Genomic DNA, 24,577 nt, shown 5'->3' on the forward strand with positions numbered 1-24,577 from the left:
GCCTTTCTACTGCTTGAATAAATCAAACCCAACAACTGAATCCAGTTGTGCGAAAATCAGGAAAAACGACAGGGTAAATTAAAGCTCAAAGAGCCAGAGTGGCAATTGCCTTCTCAAACCGTAGGGAGATACTGATACACAGGGAACGGTTTACTGGGGAAAAGGTTCATCAACGTGCCGATAAGGGCAAGACAAAACAACTAATGAGATTTGTATTGACCGTGGTCCTATTCTCTTGGACACAGGGTAAAGAGCTGGTCTGGTGCTTTATTGGGTGGAGGAAGGTGTCGTGTGGGATATCTGGCCCCAAGCAAAGTTGGGCGTGCTACCTGGCTGGAGGGTAGTCTGGCTTGGTTTGGTGTGTCTGGTCACCAACAACCTGGAGGATGGAAAGGGGCGAGGGGGCGGAAAACCAGGATGTGAGTGGGGGCAACCTGCACTATTGTAAGAGTGCGAGAGGGGGATTAAATCTCGTATTCTTAAATCTAGACAGCTAGAGATGGTAAGTGCAAAAAAGGAGGCATCGGGATGGTCATGTAATTTTATTTTAACATTGATGACTCAAAAGTTCCTTGCAAGAGGGTGGTTGCCCGGGGGGGTGGATTGGGTGATACCAAATTATCACTAAAAAATGCACTATCCCACTAGTTATGGGATGGAAAAGCCCATGCTTTCTGGGTTTTTCTCAACTTCATGCAGTAACCCCTGTTGGTCTTGGGGGTATCATAAAATGTTGTGGTGAAGCCACAACAGGTGAGGTCGACCGGTTTCGATGGTTTCAAACCCTCCCACCCCATCCTTACTATACCATCTGCTGAGCCTTCCTGGCCCGCCAACTACTGCCCTATTTCAATCCCTGCATTCTTGCGGAAACTGATTGAGTAGTTTGCCCTCTCACAAATGGACGTCCATGACGTACTTGTTGGCAGTGTACATGGACACCAGTGTGGATTCCAACCTTCCTGACCAACAGACACTGATCTCCAGTACACCCATGAAGAACTGCTAGCCTCCCTTAATTCATAATCCCCTGATGTCCTCATCCTCTTTGATATATCATCTGCATTTGACACAGTGAGCCATTCCATCCTCATTGAAATGATCCATGCAACACTTGTTATCTCGGAAGGGGCAGTGGACTGACTTAGCTCATTCCTAACCAATGATTCCTACGAAAACATTCTGTGCCCTTTCTCCTACCCTACTTCCTTCTACACCTGTGGCGTCCCGCAGGTCTCCATTCTTTTTTCATGCATCTTTAACATATGCATTTCCCTGCTGCTATGCTTCATTGAGTCATTCTCCCACAAATGTCAGTGCTATGCTGACAACACACAACTTTCTGCAAAGTTCCTACAAACACACTTGAACTTCACCCGGACTTCCTCTCACCCATCCTGGCCTGGTTCACTGCTATTGACATCGGCCTGTACGCCATACAAACCGAGACTGTCCCTATTGGATCTCCTGCAGCCCACTTCTGCCATTCACTCTCTCCTTCCTCCATGGGCTCACCACCTGCCCCCTCATCCGATGTCAGGAAAATTGGAGTCATCTCCGACACCTCCCTTTCCTTCATCCCTCATATTCATGATATTGTCAAGAAGTTCCAGTTTCAGCTCTTGCTTCTCAAAGTAACTGTACCTTCCACACCTTCCCTCAGAGACTCAATGTTACCCGTGCTCTGGTTCTCTCCAGCCTACACTACTGCAACAGCCTCCTCCTTAGTGTTCCTTGGTCCACCCTGTGACCCCTCCAGGTTGCACAGAGCAGGTTCCCAAGGCACATGATTTTTCCTCAGGCCCATGGACTGCATCTCTCTTGTACTAGAAAGCCTTCAGTGTCAGCACAGATGACATTGTAATCTCTCTGTATCATCCACAGGTCTATCTGGGGCTGGGTACACTCTATCTTCAACGCTTACTGATAGAATACTACATTTCTAGACTCCTGCCTTCCTCTGACAACTACTCCCTGAGTGTGAAGCACTTTGGTATAGAAAGGGCTGTTGGTGGATCAATTTCCTCTGTGTGCTGCCTTCTGTGTAATAGCCTCACTCTCCCTCTGCATCTTGAGCAGGACCTCCTTAAGTTTACAACAATCCTCAAGTCCTTCCTCTTCCCTTCTTCCTTCTCCCCCCTCTGCTGTGCTATTGATACAGTAGTGTGCATGATGTACAGTGTACTTATGAGTCCTTGGAGCCCTACCCCCCCACCCCCACATGTATCATCCAATGATCTGTGTATATACTGCACCTGCTCACGCTCAGCCTCACCACAGGAGGTTGCACTTACATTTATGTTTCATTTTGTGGCACTTCACCCCAAGCTGTTCTCCATGAACTAATCAGAAGCTTTTCCCTTACCACCCTCAACTGGACACTTGCACGTTGTAAACACTCACAGGGCATTGTGGGTTTGTCTCCACTCCTACTTATTGTCATGATTTCTTTGTAGTTTTGATTGTATTATTAATCTCTGTTAGTAATTGCTTCGCTACCTTCCCCTGTCCCCACCCTATTGCCCTGCGTGCACTTAGAAATATTTGGGGTTGTTGGATGAGTGCCGGACAAATGAACAACTAATATGTTTATTGATAATGTACGCACTTGATGGCCAGCCTTCTCATGGCATTGGTAGTCTTCCAGCCAGGGGTGTACCAGCTATTTGTTGTGATCAATTATCTGCATATGTGATGTCTTTACATGTTCATGCAGCATGTTGAGTGATGCATGCATTGTGTATGTGACATTGTGTAATGAATTGGGATATGTGACATGCAAATTTGTTGCTTGTCTTTGAGGGGGGCAGGCATTGTGGGGGATGATTTGCATGCAGTGTGCAGGTGTTTGTACATGTGTGCTGGGAGACATGTAGATGGTTGTCTTGGGAGTTGCTATTTGCATGTGTTATATGTCACTGAGGGGTGCCCGTGGATTTTACTTTTTTAGGGGCCTGTATGTGTTAGCTGAACTATGTTTCATTTTGTTTTTTATATGCAGATCCTTACATCAGGGAATGATGGCTCTTTCATGGAATGAAATTTGACTGTCAAATGCATGCCAAGGAGACAGGTAAAATGTGATTTTATATAGTTAGTTATGGATGGTGATTATTTGGTTGGTGTATACTGCGCTTCGTTTGTACACCCCACAATAGGGGCATGTTTGTGCGCATCATGCACACTCTGAGCTCGGATAATGATGTTTCAGGATTTCTCAATGATTACACAGTTGACATATAGATTGATTATTCAGACCCACCGCACCAGAAGGGGACAACTACAGAGGGTATGGTGCACAGGATTCACCGATCAGACTCTGCCGTGGTTAACCTCCTTTCTTTCTGACAGACCATCCCAGGTGGTACTCAAAGCCTTTCAACCTGTGCCATCCCCCAGGGATCTCAACTATACCCCTGGTTCTTCAACGTGAACATGGCTGCCTTACCACATGGAATTGCCACTTTCACCTGTAGCGTCCAGTTTTATGTGGATATGGGACAACTTTCTTTCAGGCTACCCTCACTCTCCTCCTCTTCCTCACTCATATCTGACTGTCTGTCCACAATGGTGTGCTGCAAACAACCTCTGCCTTAACGGCAGCAAGACTGGGATCGTTTACATTGAGACCACTACTCCCGCTTTCCCACTTTCACTCTGCCCAGACTCCATTGGCCCTACAGCCGCACCCACCTGCAAGGATGAAAATTCCTTGTGGGCTTCTTCGACTCCACTCTTTGATTCTCATATCACATTTCAGACATCTGTAGATAGTCCAACTATCAGGTCCACCTCCTCAGAGGTACTCTATCTTTTCTCACTTTCACCCAGAGGGTCACTGTCACCAGAGCCCTGCTTATCTCCAGGCTGCAATACTGTAACAGCCTCTTTCTCAACCTCTCTGCTTCTACTCTTTGCCCTTTACAACTCATCCAGAACATAACTGCAAGATTTATCCTGGGCTCAAGCCCAGGGACTCCATCTCTCTTGCGCTGAACCCCGTGCACTGGCTCCCAGTGGCTGCAAGTCTGAAATGTAAGGCCCTATGCATTGTCCAAAAGGCTTTCTGGGGCCTGGGACCTACCTTCCTGCATCAATGCCTACATTAATACACTCCCTCCCAAACCCTTCCCTCATCTATATCCAAGCTTCTTCGATTGAGCCAGTTCTCAAGGCAGAGATTTTGAGGGAGATCTTTATCCTCGGGAGGGGCCTCCCTCTGGAATCGGCTCCCTGCTGCCCTCTATCTGGAGCATTATCTCCTTAAGTTCCGGGAACTGGGCAGTGTTGTATTTTACTTGAGCAGGTGTATTGGGGTGGCATATTGGAGTCATCATGTATGTGCTCCCAGGGTAGGCACTGTCTTCTGTAGAGGTGAGAATGTTTGTCATTTGTTGACCGTGTATATTTCTCGGTGTGCAACATGCATGTGCAATATCATTCATACTCACCAATGAGCCGTGTGTTGCCATGCTTCCCAGCTTGCAGGACATGGTGTAGGGGGGACATCTTGAAGATGTAACTATCATGGGTGCTGCCAGGATAGCTGGCATAGACTGAAGTAGTGATGCCTTTGGCATCACACACAACCTGAACATTGAAGGAGTGCCAGTGATTTCAGTTGAGGTAGATATGCTCTGTTGCTCGAGGTGGACGTAGAGCAACATGGGTGCAATCAATGGCACCAAGCACTTTTGGGAAGTGTGCCACCCAATACAAATCCTGGACCACTGCCTGCCTTTCTGCGGGTGTTCTGGTCATATAGATATGCCAGCAGACAGAAGGACGTGCAGTTATTATTGCCAACACCTGGTGTAGGCAGTATGACTGTGTGGGCTGTGAAATGCCACCAACTATGGTGGTGGTCTGCTGGAATGAGCCAGTGGCCAAAAAATTGGGTTCAGTGAGCACCTTTTTGCAAGGTGCTCAGTGCTTGGGAGCCCAGGGTGGCTGATGTGAGGTAATCTTCCCACTCCCTGACCAGGTCTAGGATGAGATGGGGGGGAACCTATACCTGGAATAGACCTGGTCCTCGGGCATCCCAAAAAGGCTGGCTCTTGGGTGGAAGATCCAGGCCCTGGCCATCCTCCTCCTCCTGTGGTGTCCCACCATCACTGCTGCAACAAATGGTACATTCATTGTAGCTGTATACATGTGATTGTTGATCGTGCATGCTTTTTATGCATTCCTTTGTGTGTGCATTGACGTTTATGCCGGCTATCGTGTGGCGTAGGTGTTTCGGGATTTGCACGTGCTTTTTTGCGTGACGTCGATCACTGTTCAATTCCATGAATATGGTTGTTTTGCCTGTCGGAACGTCCCTCATTACGCCCACATTTTTTCTTGTTCTTCCCCATTCCATGTGTTCCGCATCCTTTTTAGGTGGCTTCGCAGACCTGGCCAGCCCTTCACTAGGAGTCTCGCACAAGGTATTTCTGTTGTCGCAGTGACGTGTAAGACCGGCACGGATTCCTTGCAAGTCCCTGGTAAGACCCACGCATTGTGTTCCATTAGTCGACGAACAGGGACTTGAGCGCATGCCCACAATTTTCTGCGCAAATAATTCCATGAATCAGGCAGAGAATATCTAATTTTACGAATATAAGAAAACAAATATAAGGAAGTGAAAACATAGATGAAGCTAAGAGACAAGATCCATAGTCAAGCACATGATTAAAGCTAGATGACTATAACTCTCCTCAAGAGTTTTGGAGAATAAACTATGCACAGGGAGCTGGGGCTCGGTGGTACCGGCAAAATATGGAGGCACAGAACTTTGGGAATGTGTTGAGTAAACTGTCACTAAATCAAAACACAATTGGCAAAAGATGCCACAATGGAATGGCTCAAACAAAAACAGTTCAATAACAATTACTTTATCTCCTGGCATGCAGATATTACTGAAAAGAACTGCAGCATTGAATGACGTCACTATTAGATGAGATGGGTGATACCCATGTAGAAAGATTCCTGCTGAAGTGAGTCAGTGATAGACTAGGCCGTGAGCAATTTCACAAAGAATATCCTCTTCCAGCCTGTCCTTAAAAGCAATGAGCAGCAGGAAGTTTAAGAGGGTTAACCATTGAGGTCCCGAGGTATACATTAGGGGTGGCGAAGTAGATTAACTTCAATGTTTGGATGCTTAAGAATAGAAAAGAGGAGACATAGTATTAGCCCTTTAAAATGGACCAGGGGCAATGCATGTTCACATGATGACGGAGGCAGAATACCGTCTGGCACTGCTGTCATGACCGGCTCTAGATTAATGGACTGGTCAAAGGGGCTGCACCTTTCAGTAGAAAAGACATTAATAATAACGTTGTGGAATGAGGGTTTAGTACCAGTGAAAGATGCATTCATTTTGGGGATTTTCCAGAGAATTTAAGAGGAACCTTCGAAGGAGAAATTTTACTTTAAGCCCATTTTTGACTTTGACTTGTAAAATACATGTTTCTGATTTTGAATATTTGGCTGATCATGAGGTGAACTTCTAATGCACTGGCGAGTGGCTTTCGCTCAAAGCATCAGGAAAATGCAACTCTTGACTATTCAGGATCCATTAACTAGAGGGCAGTTCTGGATCCATAGACATGCCGAATTGTGTAATGTATAGGGCTGCAACATATGTTTGCACTGCATGTATAATTTGCCGTCAGCCCCATTCTGAGTCCAGCAATAACACTGAACGTCCTCACTTCATTGACATGGCGTAGGTGTAACCATGACTGACAAACCAGCCAATGTCGGATTTCCAGCAGAAATGGTATAAGGATTTGTCTAAAAACATTGTAAGATTATTTCACGACCCAATAAGACAGTATTTAAGAAAGATCCCTTCTCTTAGAAATATCAGCCCTGGAGATTTGATCTTTATAGTGTGCGTGTGTCGGTGTGTGTGTCTGTCGGTGTGTGCACGTGTGTGTGTGGGTGTGTGTTGTGTGTGTGTCTGTTTTGTGTGTGTGAGTATGTGTGTGTGTGTTTGTGTGTGTGTGTGTCTGTTTTGTGCATGTGTTTGTGTGTGTAGTTTGTGTGTCAGTTTTGTGTGTGTGTGTGTGGCACAATGGGATTCATAGTGTTCATATCTAACTAGTATTTGGCCTCAATTTGATTGACAGACATATTGGTGAGCATGCACCTCGGTTGGCACCGCGTGTAGGGTATTCTACTCTGAAGATTCCACCTTTGTCAATTGAAAAGCACAAGCAATGATCTGTAAGGTGCAAGGGTGTAGAAGTAGTAGACCGACATACAGGTGGCATGCATTTGGCTAAGGACCTTCATTAGTAAGACATCAAAAAGGAAAAATCTTATCTGGCCCTAGTTCTAAGAGGGATTTCCCTGCCTCAACTAAATACTAAGTAATGTGTCAGGATATCAGTTCAGAGAAAAAGAATGTGTCGTCCTGTGTCCAACCTATTTCCAACCCTTACACTATGAACTAATACTTAAGGAAGAGGGGTGGTATTCTTGGTCCAGATTAAATGTTTTTCTCAAAGGAGTACAAATCAAATCGTCTCAAGTGTTTCCTTTGGATTGGGACTCCAATAAGGCACATATAAAGAACGTTTTGTGTCTTCTTACAAGGGGAGGGATAGCTCCCTCCACTCCTAGCCTTTTTCAGGCATCTCTGTGATGTCCCCAAGGGGAGGGATAGCTCCCTCCACTCCTAGCCTTTTTCAGGCATCTCAGTGACGTCCCCAACGTTGTATCCTTCTTGGCCTTTATAGTGTAGTTCACAATGTCAAGAGAATTACTCCCTTCTCTGTGCTTCTTTCACAATGTTTATCAACACCAGGGGGCATGCCTCCCTTCCCTGATCTTTCGTAGGCTCTTCACGGTGCCAAGAGAGTGACTCCTTTCTCTTGACTCCTTTCACAATGTTAATCAACACCAGAGAGTATGCCTCCCTTTCCCTGTCCTTTCTCACAACAGCTTTCCCGGTACAAGGAAACAAGTACCTTCTCTTGGCGTCTTCCTTGATGTATAGAAACTCCAGGGGGTATTTCCTCCTTCCCCTGCAATGTCCACACTGCTTCTGTGTTCACAGTCCATCTGGCTCACTATCCTGCCGGGTACTGTGACTAGTGTGATGGCTTTGGATTCAGTTAATTTTTGGTTTTCTTTCTCTAGGCTCCCAGACCCCTTTGGTTTTTCTCTTGCAGGTCCCAAACCCATTTTTGCTCGCTTCTCTTATTTGTGATAAAGAAAGCCCTGGTTTCCCTGGATGACAGGGACTGCTTCAAAGAAGATGACCCGGGATGTCATTTCTTTCTCTTGGGTCCAAGACCCCTTTGGTTTTTCTCTTTCGGGTTCCAGACCCTTTTTCTTCTCTTCTTTTATTAGTGATCAAGGCAGTTCTGATTTCCTTGTGTGACAGGGACTGCCATGAAGAAGATGACTTTGAATGCCACTTCTCCCAGGTTCTAGGTACCAAACCCGTATTGCACAACAATACAGTCTCTCAGGCTTCATAGCAAGCCTCTCAGTCTCCCAAGCCTTCTCTGGTTGCTCACTGTACTCACGCGGCTCTCTGTGTCTCATGTCCCCTGTTCGGAAACTTCGTTCTTCGACCAAGCTCTGTGGTGACTGTGCAGTGACTTTGTGGTCACATAAGGCCAAGCTCTCTGATTCTCTAGAACAGCTGTTGCTTCGTTCTCCTGCTTTCAAACACAGCCCTACCATGATGGAGCTCTGGGGAGAGGTTCTGTGGACAGGGAAGCGTGCTGTCCTTGCTGGCTTCTTTCGACTCCCAGCCATAGTCTCCCCAGCACCTGGTTCCTCCTCGGAGGATCTATCTCTGTGTTTGAATTTCTCACTTCTATTTCACTGGTTGCTTGGCCAAAAGACAATCTATAATGACTATACAGTTCATTGAGGTTCAAAGAGGTGCTCTATACATTCCTGCTCATCTCATTACTGATCTTAGGGTCTCCTAGTGAGTCTGTTGGTCTCACCCTCATCTCAGTCATAAGGGATATGTATCCCTTGAGTAGTCCACACTCTTCCTCGTCCCAGTACTTCCTGCCTTATTGGTTTTAAGGAAACAGATAGGAACATTGGGAAGTGTGTTGTGTGCGGTTGGTGATGAAGGTGGGTCAGGGTAAGGTAGGCTATGGGGATACATAATTCTCCCCAGCTCATCACTAACCCCATAGGGGATTTACTCCCAGAAGATCCACCCACTGAGAACCACCCTCAGGGGAACTATAGGGTAGCAACCTCACCTCCCTGGCACCATGGGAAGGTGCTGCACCTAGGGGAGAAGGGACACCATCCAGGGATTTGTCACAAAGGGTAATATGCAATTGTACATGTGCCCACAACTATGGAACATGTATTGCAAAAGCTAATCATTGAAGAAGAATGACCACAATGCATTAAAGAACATACTACATAATTGCTCAAATGCACCTCCATCAACTGATGTCCTAAAAATCTCAACTGCAGGCAATTCACTTGAAACTAAATGTAACAAATGTAACCGTGTTCTTCTCGATAAAATAAGAATCTTAGACACTTGCACTTTAAAGAAGGTCCATGTCTAACTGTGTAACACATGTCTGTGTAGTATATCCAGAATACAGTCCATGTTGCCAGGTTGGAAAGAATTAAATGTAAGAGCTGAACAACTGGATAAGGTATTTTCCTCCAATGCACTCTGTCCCTGGGAAAAGGTACAAACATAGATAAGATTGTGCCCCCTACCCCCCTCCATACACTTCACGCAGGATCTGGCGATCCCAGAATTCGAAGAGCATCCCACCAATCATTTTCCAATCGGGTCAGCACTTATTCTCCCCCTCTAGGCTCCTCCCCTTCCTTGATCTACCTACCCATCCCAGGTACTCTGCTACTCATGTACCCTTAATTACTTAGCCCATGTGTCTGTCCCCTATATATCACTGCCTCCCTGCTGGATTCACACTTCATAAATCCCATAAATACATACGCAGTTCAGCCACAGACCTATTATGAATATGTCCACCTATACCCCCTTCCTATTCCACTGTTGCATTTTAAACAAACCCACTCTGCTATCTCCCTTCTTTGAATTTTCCATACCTCAACCAAATTTCCCAGGAGGTGCTACAAAGAAAAATAAATACATAGAATAGCCTAAAGAAGACTTGAAACAGATAGTGTTATAACATGCTCTGATATCAACCCAGTGATGCTGTCTATGTCAGGTCACATATCCTGTATGCCACATCACCCCCACAGGTGGCTTTCACACAGGCATGCCAGATTTCTCCCTTCAGTTGGCAATATCACATGCACACAGTAGCAACACACAGAAACTCTATGTGTATTGATTAGGATTGTTCAGGATGAGGGGAGCTTTTATTTTAACAGGGAGAATTTTCTCAAAAATTAATATTTTTCTAAACAATCAGAACGAGAGTCCTAGAATATAATGGTGGATATTAAACAAATCCTGCCATTGTATGTAGCTGATTTGTAGAGCACAAGGCACATTTCTGATTTGACTGACTGTGGGCTCAGAGGATCTCTGCTATGATTGACTCTCAGTGGTCATCACCAGTTTTGTTGTTTATTGCTGAACCTTCTTTATGATTCACTTTCCTTTTTGAAACCATTCTCACATTCTCCCATTGTTAAAATATGTGTTCATTATTTAATGCAATACCATTATTTCCCAGGACTCTCCCGTCTCTTTAGCTACCTGAAATTGTTCTTACCCGTATCTAATTCTCTTGATTCTGTTATTCTCCATTAACCATAGTCCTTAGTGCAACCTCTTATTGTTCATGTTCTCCTGTAACAATGATTCCCCCTTTTCTTGTTCTCGTCAAGTTCTTCTCTCTCACTCTCTCTCTTGGTCTCTCTGTCTTTCTCCCTCTCCCTCTCTCTATCTCTCTCTTTCTCTCTCTCTCTAATTCCACAGTTAATGTTTATTCCTTCTACTCCCACCACTTCTTATACAAGGAGAATATCCACTGTGTCCTGGCAGTTTATCTCTCTCTGAATTTATCTGCATTTTGAGAATTCACCCTCTCCCTCCCACTTGCCCTTTCAATACAGCGGCATGTTTTTAACAGGCTTATAATGTTTAGTAAGCAAAATATTTGCAACAGTGCTATAAATTTAACAAATGAAATCAACACCAACTACTTTGCCTAGATAACATGGAATTGATCAAACAGGTGTTTTGAACAATCAGTGTCATTCAAACATATTTTGGGCAAACATGAATCAACTGTTTTTGCAATTGTTCTGTATATCATTTTTTTAAGTGTGTTGACTGAATTTCTTTGCATGCTTAATGGCATGCATACTGCAATAAATAGTCTAAATATGTGAAGACGTGTCTAGCTCAACTCCATGTAAGGTAAGCACCAACACTCGGGCCAAATGCATTTCTCCATGTTTGTGCACAAACATGTCCCGGGAAGGTGTTTGTGGGTTAGTGAAAAGAGTCAGTGAAGAATGCTGTCCGGTGTAGTGACCTCTCAAGTGCCTTCTGTACTCTTTCACTTGCAGGAATAATGGAGAAAGGAGTCAAATGCTTAATCACACAGTGCTGTCAAGGTTGACTTTCAGTTACTGAACTGTGTGGATCCCAGGACTGACTCTGAATTGGTTTGGTAAAGCACATAAAACATGCAGCGCATTGCTAATAATCAGCAGATTGTCTCCAGTGAGAACTCTGGCATAATCCTATCACACATTCATCCTATCACGCCCCCAGACACAAATGTTGTCAAAAAGATGTTGAAAGATTCTCAAAAAATACATACACCCTTAACGCAAACCTCAAACACTAACATGTGCCTTGACTCAATAAGATATAGTAAAACCTACAGAGAGGTAATGGCTAAGCTCTATTTCTCAGAGTACCCTATATTGGAAATATTGGCATTCTTATCTCCACCAGTGCCACTACTTACACAATTCCTCAAGAAACCAATGATGCTCCTCAAATCTCAAGCATTAGGTAGGGCTTACTATAGTGTCTACTTGTTATTGTTAGTTAGGTATGCTTTTGTTTTATGATTCACTTTGTATGTGTATTCATTTATGCAGAGAGACTATAGTAATGGAATTAGAATGTTATAGGAAGGGGGGGTGCTAGAATGATAGAATGGAATTGCAGGAGGAATGATGCACAAGAAAACTTCAGTTATGCTCTGTGTGTTATGATGACCAGTGGGTTGTAATCCCTATGCATAAATAAAGACATTTCAACATTCAATTTGTGTAAGGAGATACTTCACTCACGCACTGTCTTCTTGTCTTGGCTGCAGTGACGCAAAGGCGAGAATTGCTCCTCACTCCTTCCTGGATACATGGGCCATTCTAGGTCTCTGTACCACTGCTGCACATATATATAATGGGATAATATGAAAGACTGAGGCATCTTTCATTATCTTATTTACTGCATTGGCTTCTGTTTATTTGCTGGAAAAGGGAGCTTGCTCTTCTGCCACCTAGTAGTGTTGACTGGGAACTCCATTGCACAAATGGCACTTTGCTTCAGCTGCTCTATATCCATGCAATGGCGTTTTCGGAACATGAATTGTCTTTTTCTTTCCATTTAGACAAATACTTCTTTAGAAAAACTACGAGTGCCTCTCTGCAGATGGGAGACGACAACCTTACATCTTGGACAGAATTCATCCTGGTAGGGTTCTCTGACATTCCGCAGCTCTGTGTTCCCCTCCTTGTTGCAGCTCTGATTATATACCTAGTAACCATTTCAGGTAACCTTCTGATCATGTCTGTAATTTATTCCGATTCACATCTGCACACGCCCATGTATTTCTTTCTCACCAACCTGTCACCTGTTGACATCTGTTACACTTCCATTATGTTCCCGAAAATGCTGACCAGCTTCTTTATCCTGAACCCGCAGATCACTCTTTAGGAGTGCCTGGTGGAGGTGTTCTTTTTCATGGGAATGATTGCTACAGAATTCTCCCTCCTGACCATCATGTCCTTTGATCGCTATGTTGCTATCTGCAATCCCTTCCACTACGTAATGATAATGAGCAAGTCTGTCTGCATTCAGTTGGCCGCTGGAGCCTGGATTGGTGGCCTCTTAGTGCCTATATTTAATGTAATCCTATTTTCCAATTTTCCAAATTTTCATTCTGTAAGTTCCGTGAAATCAACCACTTCTTCTGTGATTTCACAGCCCTGCTGAAGCTCTCCTGCACCAGCAACCGCATCGCTGAAATAATCACTATTGCTCTAGGGCCAATAGTTCTAATGTGTTCATGTGTCCCGGTCTTCTCGTGCTATGTCAAAATCATCTCATCGATTCTCAAAATCCAGACCACAACTCAGAGAAGTAAGGCGTTTTCCACTTGCATCTGTCTCCTCACAGTAGTGGTCCTATTCTGTGGAGTTCTCATCTTTGTCTACTTACAACCAGCTTCGACGTACTCAGTGAGCCAGAGCAGAATATTTTCCTTATTCTACAGCGGAGTGCTCCCGATGTGTAACCCCATCATTTACACTCTTAAAAACAAAGAATTCAAAGGAGCCTTGCAAAGGATAAAATGTAGGAAATGTTAGAGTCAACATCTACCACACAATGAGTCACAATGTGCAATGATTTTCCTCTGTATGTGGTCAATTGTGAAAAGGGAAACTTGTGTAACCTTAGAACACATTAGTATAGAAGCATCATTACTATCTGATGACACAGTACTTCTGCAGCCAATTCTTTACATGTCATGAATAAAATAGATTTTTTCAACGTGGCACACTTTGATTTCTCACAGCAATCTTTTTATCAGCCATTTTGTATACTGTCTGATTCAACAAAGTAATGTCTCCACAAAGGGGATCGGAATTCATTTTATTTTGCTGCATTTTCTTTTAGCCTGATGTTAAGACGAAATGATATATTATCTACACAAAAACTTTCATTTGTCTGCTTCTAGTACCTTAGGGTCTTGAATAGAAAAGGGGGTGTATGACTGAGTGACCGCAAAGTCATTATCACAAGTACATGGAAGTGGTAGATACAAGTCTACGAGACAGGAAATAGCCTTATAAATATATCCCAGGACTTCTTTCTCAGAGCACTGGGAAGGGTCAGCTAAACAAGGACTACAAGCCCAGAATGCCCCTCTCTCACAGAGGAGAAACCCAGAGAAATCTGGGTTTCCCCTTTCCGTTCAGCCCAGAGAAATGTGTTCCCCACTCTAAAGAGAACAATTATGGAGGACCGGCACATGGTATGATATATGATCTGATAACGCGCCTGTACACAAGTGTTTCTAGGCACAACAAGACAAGGAGGGAGAACACAGGGAGGACAAACCAACAATCTTACTAGGCCTTGTGTTAATCGGATCGCGCAAGTGCAGGGAAGAGGGAAGGGGAGAACTAACAGGGGGGGGAGTGCACTAAACACAGAGGGTGACGCAGACAAGTGCTACTGTTCCCTCTGAAAATGAAACAGACTCTCCGAGATGAGCACTATCCTTGCCCGAACTGCAGAGAGCCTTGAGGAAAGGGAAGCTCATGTTTCTCTACAGATGGAATCCAGACAGAAGACAGTCTTCTATATCAAACAACTTCATTGAAATGAACAGAAGAAACACCAACACACACTATCACTGTTGACATATGCGTCAGCCTATCACGTTGCTCCAAACATGGCCTTAATTTAATGATGCAAGTTGGGTTCGGAGCAACCCGAGTGCTCTGTGCACTCATCCTCCACCTGGTGGTGCCTGTTCTCCTTCCTCCACTGCCTCCCACACGCATATCCAGCCCCGCAACAACTTCCACTCTCCTTGCCTACACAGGGCTCCTCCGCCTGGCTGCAACGCCGGGCTTCCTGTTTATGCTATGGAAACGGAAGAGGGGTTCCGAGCGGAGCCACGCCTTCCATTTCCATGGCACTCCTGACTCCCCCTGCCCAATGCTGCGAATGGAGCAGCACAGATATCTTTGGTTTGTTTTTTTAAATTGCTATTATCTCCTGGAGGGGTTGCTTTGCTCAGGCCTATAGCATGGGCCCTGGGCTGTTACCGTCCGGTGAAGCCCACCAAACTCTTTATCATTGCCATAATAGAGCTGAATGAGTTTTCGGTCTCACAGTTCCAGAAAAAGGATTTCATTTACCTGCAGAGTTTACGAGACAGCCACAATGGGCTCCTTGAAGGTAAAGTCCTGCAGCCAGAAGGGAAGATTCAAAACAGCAGCAGCAACCAAGCTGCCCACAGCACTACAGAAAAAAATAATCCAAAATGGCAGCTGATCTACTTAAAAGTTAGAATAGCTGGAATCCAAGACTAAAAACTATAGAGCATCCCTGCCTTTAAGTTTAAACATACTCGGACCGGACAAGTGTCTTTTCCAGGCACTCAAGAAAAAGCTATTCAGTCCAAGCCAAATACCAGGGACAGCGTGCATGACAGTGAAATTGAGCCTTGGAGTACATGCCTTGCACGTTGCTTTTACACTTTCACCAAATCACCACAATAGAGTATAAGATTGTCTAGGCTGGTCAGGGAAGTGGTGCACCGCCCCCTGCCTAGGGTGTCCACAGTTTAGTTTCTTGGAAGAAGGAAAATGAGTATGGCAATGTTCTGATGCCACATAGAGTATGCAAAACACACATTGTTATATATTACTGACCCTGCTCTCCAAATATGTGTTTTTAAACATTGTATTTCAATATGTTTTTTTATAAATCGTTAATTTTAGAAAATGACTGGAGCCAACATTATTTCTGCAGGATCAAAAAGTTTGAAAAAATATCACATTCATCAGTTACATGTGAACAAGGTTTGTTTTCTTACAATGCAACTGATTACTGGAAATGTGGATGGCTTTCCAACAGTTTCATGTGTGCCCCCTGCTTTCAGGAGTTTTGCAGTCTTTCAGATAAGACAGACGCTGCAGATCTGCATACCATGATTCATATTCCTTCAACCAATGAAGTTTAAAATGCTCTTTTTTTGCTTTGAGAAGGAACTGTCCTCTGGCCTTGTTTGTACCAATCCTTTCACTCTGCACCATCTGATGAAAAGACCTCTGCATGCAATTTTCAGTTTGTCTAATTACAGGCATTAACACTATCGTGTGTGTTTTTCAAACTGTACTACCATGGTGCTGAACTCTGCTTTGCACTACGAATTGTATTACAAACCTACTGTACATGCTGCATCTAGTGTGTTTCCGATGGTTTACGAATGCACAGGAGGAAGCCTCCATAGCATGCATTAGAATTGTGATTGTTCCTAGTAAGTTTATATCAGAGAAGGAGGATGTTATTTGTGTCTTATTTTTTTAATTGCCACCTGCTTTAGTGGAGCTCAGCAGTTCTCCTGAGGTCGGGCGACGAGGTAGTGGCCAATAACGAGATGACGGTGGTCTCTCTTTGTATGCCTAGTTTTCTTTCCCAAACTGGTGGCTTTCAACAAGGGCAGTGGATCATGAACGAAGACACGTTGATGGAAGATGAACTCTTATGGGCATTTCAACTAGGTAGTTGGTGGTTTGCTCAGGATTTTGGACAACAGGAATCTTTGACACAATTTTGTTACATTAACAGGATCTTTGGCTAAACACCAAAAGGCTTTATACGGTATGCAGTGATAACATCGCAGCAAAAATGGCGCCTGTACAAAAAATCACGGCAAAAATGCCATGGTTTGACTCGTTAAAGGTGTACCCCATTACACCATTTAAGCGGAACAAGGGTTGCGGGGTGTCCCCCGCTCACCATAGATGGTATAATGGGTGTGGGGGTTGCGGGGGTGTCCCCCCATCCTTTACATGGATTGCTGTGGAAAAACCACAGCCTTTTTGCCGTGATATTTTGTGTCCACAGCCAATTTTGCTGCAATTTTAACACATGGAACCCTTTATACTGAGCCAGGCACACACCATGTTCTTGTTACACTGGAAACCATCAACTGGACAGGCTGCACAATAAAGACCAGACACAATAATAGCCACCACATGTTTTCATATTTATGCGCTAAGGCGCTTTTAAATTCATTAAATCAGTGAGATAAAAAGTGCATATGTAGTCCATCGAACCATCTCAAATATGGTACAGTGTTAAGCATAGAAACATTTGAAATAAACATTGAATGAACACATGAGAAAAAACAGGAAACACTTTGCATTGGTTGAGTACCACACTTAGACCCACTGGCTAGTACTTTGGCTATGAAATCAAATGTACTATAGATATAGATATAGATTCATTAACTTTCCCCTCCCATTAGCTAATGTTGGGTTTGTTGCGAGACTGAGTTTGAGAAATTATGGATAATGAAGATAGTGACTCCTTCTGTGTGAAAGAAACAGCACTCCGAGTTACTAAATTTTGAATCAGGCTACTTCATCTGTCACTCGGTACCTCAGTGACAGATGAAGATGTGCCTTTTGTGTCACTTTGACACTGGGCCAAATTACAGTACCCTGCAGAAAGGGTCCTAGCTAATTCATTGCATGATTGAATGATTATTGCCCTGTTTATACTTACTCTAGGCTAAGCTCTTTATTTTTTTCTGGCTCCGAGGTACAATCAGCTCGTCTCTGCCAGCTCTGCCCTTGACTCAACATGGCCTTCCAAATTCCCTTTGGCAGCTACACCAGTCTCCGCTGCGGTCTTCAGAGACACATCTATGCAGCGTTCCCCCTCCCTTCTCCAAGCCCAGCCTCTCTTTCCACAGGATTCACCTGTCAATGCCCAGCAAGAGCCCAGCAAGAGACAGAAAGCACCAGGCAGCGCTCCCTCTCTTCAGGAAACTCCAACAGCATACCTGACAGGGCCAGGCCCCAGGAAGAACCAATGGAACCCCTCCCTTCTCCCTTTCTTTTCCTTTTAAACCTTTGCCAGAACACCACTTCTCAATCATATCACTCCTATGGATTTATACATTTCTGTCTCCAACCCTGTGATGTCACCGAATTAGTCTCCAGCCCATCTCATGAAGTCACTTCTAACTTCATCACATGTGTGAACATTCAAGCACTTTACAGTATCTTCTGACTCCCTCACCCCTTTTCTAGTCTAACTCACACCCCCTGGTTCTTGGCAAACTCTAAACTGCATTCCTGCTCATCATCTCTTCCTGCAGATCAGAAAACTGAAACATTCTCCCTTCCTTTCTTCCTGCGCTTGCTTTGTTTGAACAATGAGCATTTATGGTCAAGGTCTTTGACTGTGCATTCTGAATTTCACCACACTGCTGTTTCATTCATCTATTTTTTGAAACTGGCAGAGTCAATGGAGTTTGAGCACCTGCTGCAGTGTTAGTACTATCAGATTCTGTGACCCAACAAATCTAGCCCACGCAACTCACCCCTATACTAATTGTTAGCGCCCAAAGTTACCCCCCGTTTATTGGCCCAAATGCTAAATGGGAGCACCTATGTTAATAATCCATGTACACAACACTACACACTGCATGTGATGTAGGAGTTTCCCCTTCCTAGCCCCCAAGCTTTGTAACACTCTACCCACTTGTGATGTAGTCAATCGTGGACCTCCTCACGCTCGTACTCAAGTGTCGCCCTTTTCATACGTGCATACCTGCAAGGAGAGTCGGCACAAGGAGCTGGGGTGCAACACGTCTTTATTCTTGAAGACCATGCGTTAGACTAACCTCTGGGCGGTAACCCCGCCCCTCAACATACGCGGGTCGCAGCCCGCGGATCAAACATAAACAGAGGACTGTCGTCCTTAGATAAGGAAGTGAGGACATCACATCCCCCCGTTACTAAACTTTAAGTCCAACTTAGCTCATTTCCTCAATGAGGCGGTGGGGCTTTTTCCTCGTCCTGGTTGGTCGACCTTCTATTCTTGTCGAAAGATCTGTCCATGTCTCAGGATTCACTTCTCCTTCGGAGTCTTCTCTATCTCCTTCATATGGAGCATCCCATGGATTAAGCTCATCACTCAGGTTTGTGTCACCTAGGGCTGGGGCTCTCGATACCCTTCTGAAGTGGGATGAGTTCCTTGTTATGGTTCTGCGGTCTCCTTCCGCGGTGATGAGTGATCCTTTCCTGCGGATGACAATGAGAGGCTCCTCGCTGAATGGGGCTACGTTTTTTCGAGGCTGGGGCTGGCGGACTATCACCATATCTCCTGGCGCCAAATCATTTGTCTTGGCTTGTCGTTTTGTGTCCGCGGCCCTTTTCATGGTTTCCTTCATGCGTGCATCCTTCACTCTCATTTCTGCGTCCCTTGCATAGTGGTCTTCCTCAATGGCTATGTGTGGTATTCTTGTTCTTATTGTTCGCCCGAACATCACTTCTGAAGGTGTTTTCCCCGTGGTGCTGTGTGGCGTATTTCTGTAGTCTCGCATGAGTTGGTTTAACAGTTTTCCACAGGTTCGCCCGTGATGTGAGCAATTTGTGTGGTGCGTTTGATGTTGCTCATGAACCGTTCGACGGTCCCATTGGCTTGTGGCCACAGAGGTGTTACCTTTCTGTGTCTGAAACCCATGTATTCGGCAAATCTTTGGAAGTCCTGTCCTGTGAATGGAGGTCCATTGTCAGATTTAACTACTTTGGGTACTCCGTACGTTGCGAACATCCGATCTAGGACTGGTATGGTGTGGTGTGCAGATGTTGATGGGACTATCTGTAGATCGGGGTATCTTGAGTACTCGTCTACTGCCACCAGAATGTATTCTCCTCCTTCCATGGGCCCAAAGTGATCGATGGCTATTTCTTGGGGCAGTCTTGTAGCAGTTCTTCTACTGCTGTATCTAGCTGTGGGAACCATATTTTCTGCCTCAGCATCCTTTTGGTGGACACAATTCCTCGGTGTCCTTCATGGGCAAGTTCGAGTATCTTCTGGCGCAGACTGCGCGGTATCACTAGCTTTGTTCCTTTTAGCAGCATCCCTTCGTCTGATTTTGCCAGTTCTTTCTTCACAGCTAGGAAGCAGGTGAGATCCCGCTTGACATTTTCGTTCATGTTTTCTCGAATTTGCTTGGCATGCTTCCATCTCCCTGTCTCTAGGCATCGGAGGATGGTTTGTATCCCTTGATCCGTGTTTGATTCACTAATGATGCGATCCATGTCCAGACCTTGCGGTGTGTTGCTGTGAATGACATATCTTATGTACTGGTCAGCTATGGATGGTTCTGGTCCACACGCGTCCTTCGGGTGTCTCGAGAGGAAGTCGGCAGGGTTCTGTTCTTTTCCGGGTCTGTGAGTGATGGAGAATTGATAGTCCTGTAGCCGGAGGGCCCATCGAGCTATGCGTGGTGGCATTTTAGCTTGAGGGTTGCCATAAATGAAAATGAGGGCTTGGTGGTCCGTTACAACTACGAAAGGCTTTCCGTATAGGAACAAATGGAAATGTTCACAGGCCCACACCACGGCCAGGCCTTCTTTCTCTGCCTGGGAGCAGGCTTGCTCGGTGTTGGAGAGGCTTCGACTGGCATAAGATATGATATGTTTCTTGTTTTCTTCTCGTTCATCGAGTTGTGTCAGGATGGCGCCTAGGCCTACTGGACTGGCGTCGACAATGAGTTCTGTCGTTCTTTTGGGGTCGAAGTATGCCATATTCTGGGTGTCGGATATGCGATCTTTAATCGTTTGGAATGCTTCCTGGCACTGAGGGGACCATGTAAACTCTGTGTTGAGTTTGGTGAGTGCTCGGAGGGGTTCACTGATGGATGCGAAATCTCGTATGTATCGGGTGCAGTAACTCGCAAGGCCCAAGAAGGACCTGAGGTCTGATGTAGTCGCGGGTGGCGGGGCTTCTCGGAGTGCACTCACTTTTTCCGGGTCGGGTGTCATTCCTTTTTCAGAGAATATGTGACCAAAAAAACGGAGCGTTTTCTTGCGAAATTCACATTTGTCTCTGTTTAGTGTGAGTCGTGCCTCTTCCAGGGCCATGCACACTCTCATTAGTGTATCATCGTGTTGCTCTTGAGTTTGACCAAACACCAGGATGTCGTCCCTATAGTTTAGGCAGTTGGGTACATGTTTGATGATATTGTGAATTTCTGCCTGAAAGATTTCAGCAGCGGACGACACACCGAAACTTAGCCGTTTGTAGCGGAAGAGTCCTAGGTGAGTGGCGAAAGTTGTTATATATCGAGAGCTTTTGCATAGTTCCAGATGATGGTACCCTTTGTTGAGGTCCAGTTTAGAGAACACAGTTGCCCCATTTAATAGATGTACCATATCTGTTATCCTCGGGGCTTGATGGCGTTCCCTTAGTATTGCCTCATTCGGCCTTCTCATGTCCACGCATATTCGGATGTCTTGAGAGTCCTTTTTGGGTACTGGTACAATTGGGGAGACCCATGGCGTGGGTCCTTCTGCCGGCTCAATGATGTCTGCATCCAGCAATTTTGATAGTTCCTTTTCCACTTGTTTTTGAATGTTTATGGGTATTCCTCGATAGTGTTGGGCTATGGGTGGGACCTTGGGGTCAATGTGGAGTTCTATTTGCCTGTCCTTCAGCTTCCCGAGGCCTTTGAATAGTGAGGGGACTATGTTCTATGTTTGCAGTGGGGTCTAGGTATTTGCGTACCATAAGACGGTACAATATGTGTATTAGTCCCATTTCTATTGCTGCCTGATAACTCAGTATGCATCCGCTCTCAGTCGCTGCTTCGAGGACGTGCATGGGTATCTTCTTTTCATGTTCTTTGTATCGGCACGAGGCCATGAAGAAGCCTTTACATGCGAGCGGGGTCTTTGATCCATAGGGAAAAATGAGTGTTCGCGCTGGTTGCAGGCGGGGGGCATTAGGTATGCTCTCGTAGACTTTCTCACTGATCACGTTTACGGTTGCTCCCGTGTCAATTAGAAATTCTGCTGCCGTTTGATTCACTTGTATTCTGAGGATTGGGCTATGCTCTTTTGCTGTGCTGTTTCCTAGCGCATATAGGTATCCTTTCCTTCTTGGTGTTTCCGGGTGTCTTTCCGATTTAGATGTTTTCTCATCCGACGAAACACTGGACGCGCTGTCAGACTGTGATTGTTCGATGAGGCACCGTACGTATCTCCGTGGTCTTCTCCTTGACCTGGGAAGTGGTGTTCTGTTCTCCCTCCATTCTCTCTTCTCATACCTTCTTTCCGTCTGGTCGTCGTGATGTTTGTGGCGCCCCTGTTCATGGGTCTGGTGTGACCCTCGATGGTTGCGGTAGGGCGTTGTTTGATTTTGTTCTGGTTCTGGTATGGGCTTGTGGCTCCTTCCAGCCCCTCTCATCTTGCTGCGGAAGATCAGACATACGGCTTTGTAGTGGTCTTCACCACCGCACGCGGAACAGTTTTGTCCTATTGCAGGGCATATTCCTTCGTGGGCATATTAGTGTCCGCACCGGTAGCAGAACGGATCACTGTTTCTTGCAGTCCCTTCCAGTTTGTTGAGGCATTCGTGTTTTCCATGTGTAATCTTTATGTCATCCAAACCTTCCACTTGTGCAGCTAGGGCTGCATCCGAGCGAGCCAGTCGAAGAATTTCGTCAAGGCTGCGCGGTTTCTGCAGGAGTCATTTGCGGAAGTCGGCACTTTCACATCCCACTATGATCTGTGACCTGAGGGCTTCCTCATTAGAGTAATTATTGAAATCACAGTGCTTCATTTTTGCTCGTAATCTCATGACGAATGCATCTATGGTTTCACCCTTTTGTTGTTTGGTGGTGTGGAAAATGTGCCGCTCATGGTCCACATTGGTGTGAGGTGTGAAATATTCCGTGAGCGTAGTTTTTAGCTTGACGTACGTGTCTGTGCTGTCCTCGGGAATTTCGTCGAGAATGTCTCGGACATTTGGTCCAACAGCATGATTTAGAAGATTGAGTTTTTGGTCATCTTCCAGTGCGCCTGCCGCTTTCAGGCATACCTCAAAGTCCCTCAGCCACCTCTTCCACCTTGATCCTAGGGTGCCGGAGTCGGTGAGGTCGAAATTTGCTGGTAGCTGTGTTAGGAGGCTGTCTGTCATTTTCTTATAGCCTGTGCTGCTTGGTGTTACCGGGATGGTTAGTGAGTCTTCCTCCGAATTACTCATGAAACTGTTTCTGTGGTTATTTGGCTGAGCCGGGTGTGATTGTCACTCTGCAGCTGGGGAGCGCTGTAGTTCAGGGTCTTAGTAGAAAGTCTTGGCGCGGTGGCACCCTGTTGCCAGCAGGGGGGGGCGCTGTGGTTTCTATTCCTAGTGCGGTGGCACTTTATTGCCACCAGGGGTGCTGCAAACTGGGGCCTTAGCTGCTGATGTCGACAGGTGCGTGGTGTGATTTAATTTGTGCCTGAGGGGAGAGGGCTCGCTCTTACCCCTTTTTGTCGGACTGTTGGAGCGGGAGGTTTTCGCCTCCACCGCTCGTGCGCATTGCCGTTGGCGGGAGGCCACTCCTCCACCGCCCGGTGATGTGTCTGCGGGGAGCTGGCAATTGCTCCACCCGCGCGGGGAGCCTTTGCTCCACCCGCCGATTACTTCGTGTGCTGGGCCGGGCCTCCCCGGGCGTTGCCGTTGGCGGGAGGCCACTCCTCCACCGCCCGGAAAGGTGTCTGCGCGGGGAGCTGACAGCTGCTCCACCCGCGCGAAAAACTCGCGCTGGAGATTTGGGCCGATATGGGCCCACGTGCGATCAAGGTCCGGGCTCCCAGTGGTGACAGGGGATGTACCACGAGCAGCGGACCGACGATTTTGGGCACGGTGGGAACTTTATTTCCCTCGTCGCCAGTGTGATGTAGTCAATCGTGGACCTCCTCACGCTCGTACTCAAGTGTCGCCCTTTTCATACGTGCATACCTGCAAGGAGAGTCGGCACAAGGAGCTGGGGTGCAACACGTCTTTATTCTTGAAGACCATGCGTTAGACTAACCTCTGGGCGGTAACCCCGCCCCTCAACATAGGCGGGTCTCAGCCCGCGGATCAAACATAAACAGAGGACTGTCGTCCTTAGATAAGGAAGTGAGGACATCACACCACTGACATCAGAACAGAAAACTCTCTTCTCACCTTCCGCAAAAAACTCAAGACCTTACTATTCAACTGACCTACCGCTTGCCTTGCCTCAGGCTTGTATATATGACCGCAATTGTTCCTTCATTCTGTAACCATGTGAACTGTCTGTAACTAGCGCCACAATGCCTCCGGGCTGCTGTGCACTTAACAAATGTGAATAAATAAATACATAAATAAATGTACAAATTATTTAGCTCATAGCCCTTCCAACAGTACCGTAGGAGTAGCACATTTTCTTGATTGAATTGTAATTTCTTGCAGCTGCATTAAAAGAAAAGTGTTATATTGCAAAATACGTGTCTTCATGTCACTAATACAATCTCACTTCTCCATCCTCAACTTACTACGAAAAATTGAGATTCCACAGAATACCGAAGACATGGCTTTTTCAGATATCGTTTGGACCTTTATTCACATAGTCTGAGGCCCCTGAACAGCACCTGAGTCCATCCTTTCCTTTCCCAAGCCCCTCAATGGGACAATCACAATATCCTGAAGGGTCGAGCTGGCCCAGTCAGGATTTGAATATGCCTTCTGAAGGCTAGTCCCATGTGGGAGGCTAGTGCTTAACAAGCTGAGGGTAGTATCTTCACAAGTAATGTGGGGTTACACGAGAGCAAATGCCTCAACAAAGTTCAACAGGCT

The 24,577-nt window shown here is 45.7% G+C and overlaps 1 long non-coding RNA gene across 2 annotated transcripts in view; it reads left to right on the forward strand.

Moving 5' to 3' along the window:
* LOC138580211 (uncharacterized) overlaps positions 1–24,577 on the forward strand; it is an 88,199-nt gene that overhangs the window by 45,574 nt on the left and 18,048 nt on the right. The window contains exon 2 of one of the 2 annotated variants that reach the window (XR_011304206.1): positions 12,561–12,643. The exons of the other annotated variant lie outside the window; for it this stretch is intronic. This is a non-coding gene — a long non-coding RNA (uncharacterized lncRNA). The remainder of the gene's footprint in view (positions 1–12,560; positions 12,644–24,577) is intronic. 2 annotated transcript variants of the gene reach the window in all.

This window comes from Ambystoma mexicanum, chromosome 3p, assembly GCF_040938575.1.
Source record: "Ambystoma mexicanum isolate Mex_15411 chromosome 3p, UKY_AmexF1_1, whole genome shotgun sequence".
NCBI classification, from domain to species: domain Eukaryota; kingdom Metazoa; phylum Chordata; class Amphibia; order Caudata; family Ambystomatidae; genus Ambystoma; species Ambystoma mexicanum.